Raw genomic sequence first — 2606 nt, 5'->3', positions numbered from 1 at the left:
ACTTCCCCTCAGGAGAACCTTCAGCTCACGCTTTGACAGCCCATGAGCTCCCGCGCATTCCTCCCAGTCAGAAGCTGGGAGTTGCTGCTGCCTCTTTAGCCTGCCAGCAATACCTTGCCGTATCACTTCCAGGTCAAGAGGAGGCACACCTGCTAATACTTGTAAGGCTTCGGTCGAGACAGTCTTACAGACGCGGAGTGAAGCAAGGAGCATTATCCTCTGGCAAGTGAGGATTCTGCTTCTGCCCGTCTTCGTCTTAGCAACATCGTACCATACAGTGGCACCAAATGCAGCGCAAGCCACAAACAGTCCACTATATATGGTACGTGCTGCACGACTGGACAGCCCCCAGTCACACTTCAACATCCTGCCAACTGCCGGCACAAGAGAGGTGAGCTTCGCCCTCACCCGCTCTATGTGCGGATAGAAGCTCATCCTCTCACCAACCGTGATTCCAAGATACCTGACTTGTGTCACGTACCTTAGGCTCACTCCACCTGCCCTTACAACTGGGTTCCTATTCCTCGATAGGCTGCCTTTGAGAAGCATCATGGATGTCTTTTCTACAGCCACCTCAACCCCAACAATCGTTCCCCAGGCACCTACCATGCCCATAACCTCCGTGCCACGGTTTTCCAGCGCAGCACGAGACTGGCCTTCAACGAGGACAAGAAGGTCATCAGCGTAGGCGATGCACTTACAGTACATAATACAAAATGTATTATAAAAATACATTATATTAAAAGAATTTAAAAAAAAAAATAATAAAATATATTTATAAGAAAAAAGAAAAAAAAGAATAATAAAAGATACAAATATAAAAAGATTTTTTTTTCTTTTAAAAAATTTGAACAGAAAAAATTTATTTTTTTCTAAAACAAAAATTATAAAATAACAATGTAGAAGAATTATACAATAGAAAAAAATTATTTTTTTTTCTAAAATATATTACGTCCCATAAATATGAAATACAAAATGTTTTACATGTTGTACTTATTTTCTAAGTAAACGATTCTTTATTGAATTGGACATTCGCAACATAAACATTTAATATAAAAAAGAAATATTTTAATAATATTATCATATTTCTTTAATAAAAATGACTTGATAAAATAAAACAAAAAAATTCTACTCTAAGCGGTGGATCACTCGGCTCATGGGTCGATGAAGAACGCAGCAAACTGTGCGTCATCGTGTGAACTGCAGGACACATGAACATCGACATTTTGAACGCATATCGCAGTCCATGCTGTTATGTACTTTAATTAATTTTGAAGTGCTGCTTGGACTACATATGGTTGAGGGTTGTGAGACTATGCTAAATAAGTTGCTTAATTTATTAAGCATATGTTATATTATTGGAGTTTGTAAAAACTTCATAATATTAATTTACAAAGTATACCTAAAAAATATTATTTGAATCCTAAAGTATTCTTATATTATCTATTTTTTAGAGGATTATAGTATATAAAAATATACAATGAGAAAAATTAAACAATCCTCTATTATTTGATAATATGGTCGAAAGCAGGTTCAAAACTAAAAAAATATTTTTTATAGAGTATATACAATAAAAATAATTGCAAGTGTTAAACAACCTCAACTCATATGAGATAACTCCCTGAATTTAAGCATATTAATGAGGGAAGGAAAAGAAACTAACAAGGATTTTCTTAGTAGCGGCGAGCGAAAAGAAATCAGTTCAGCACTAAGCCATTTTGTTTTTATGACAAATATGGGATGCAGTGTATGGAACATCTATAATCTAGTATGAGAAATTAACGATTTAAGTCCTTCTTAAATGAGGCCATTTACCCATAGAGGGTGCCAGGCCCGTATAACGTTAATGATTACTAGAAGGTGTTTCCAAAGAGTCGTGTTGCTTGATAGTGCAGCACTAAGTGGGTGGTAAACTCCATCTAAAACTAAATATAACCATGAGACCGATAGTAAACAAGTACCGTGAGGGAAAGTTGAAAAGAACTCTGAATAGAGAGTTAAATAGTACGTGAAACTGCTTAGAGGTTAAACCCGATGAACCTGAATATCCATTATGGAAAATTCATCACTAATAATATGATATTTATAATATTATATAAATAGTGTGCAATTTTTCCATATAAGGACATTGTAATCTGTTAATGTAATAAATATTTATCATAAGATCCATTACTTAAGTTTATTCGAATTAGTTATTTTCGGATTTCTAACATAGGATAAATGTTTTGGATTTGATAAATCATTGACAGATATAATTATATAATGTGCTTAAATTTTTCGGAATTTTATCAATGGTAGATGAATCTAATGATTTGTTTATTTAATTGTATGCACTATTATGATTAACAATGCGATAGATTCAGGATACCTTCGGGACCCGTCTTGAAACACGGACCAAGGAGTCTAACATATGTGCAAGTCATTGGGTATTTTTAATAAAACCCAATGGCGTAATTAACTTAACTGTTATATAATGGGATTAGTTTATATTTTGTTATGAAATATTAATTCAATCCCGGGGCGTTCTATATAGTTATGTATAATAGTATTTATATTATTTATGCCTCTAACTCGAGCGTACCTTGAGCATATATGCTGTGACCCGA

The 2606-nt window shown here is 34.6% G+C and overlaps 1 non-coding gene across 1 annotated transcript; it reads left to right on the top strand.

Moving 5' to 3' along the window:
- Positions 1-1129: 1129 nt before the first annotated feature.
- Positions 1130-1308, top strand: LOC129953445 (5.8S ribosomal RNA). The gene has a single exon (XR_008782532.1). It is a non-coding gene; the product is annotated as a 5.8S ribosomal RNA (ribosomal RNA).
- The last annotated feature ends 1298 nt before the right edge of the window (positions 1309-2606 follow it).

Source organism: Eupeodes corollae, chromosome X (assembly GCF_945859685.1).
Source record: "Eupeodes corollae chromosome X, idEupCoro1.1, whole genome shotgun sequence".
Classification (NCBI taxonomy): domain Eukaryota; kingdom Metazoa; phylum Arthropoda; class Insecta; order Diptera; family Syrphidae; genus Eupeodes; species Eupeodes corollae.
This window is presented reverse-complemented; position numbering and strand designations above follow the sequence as displayed.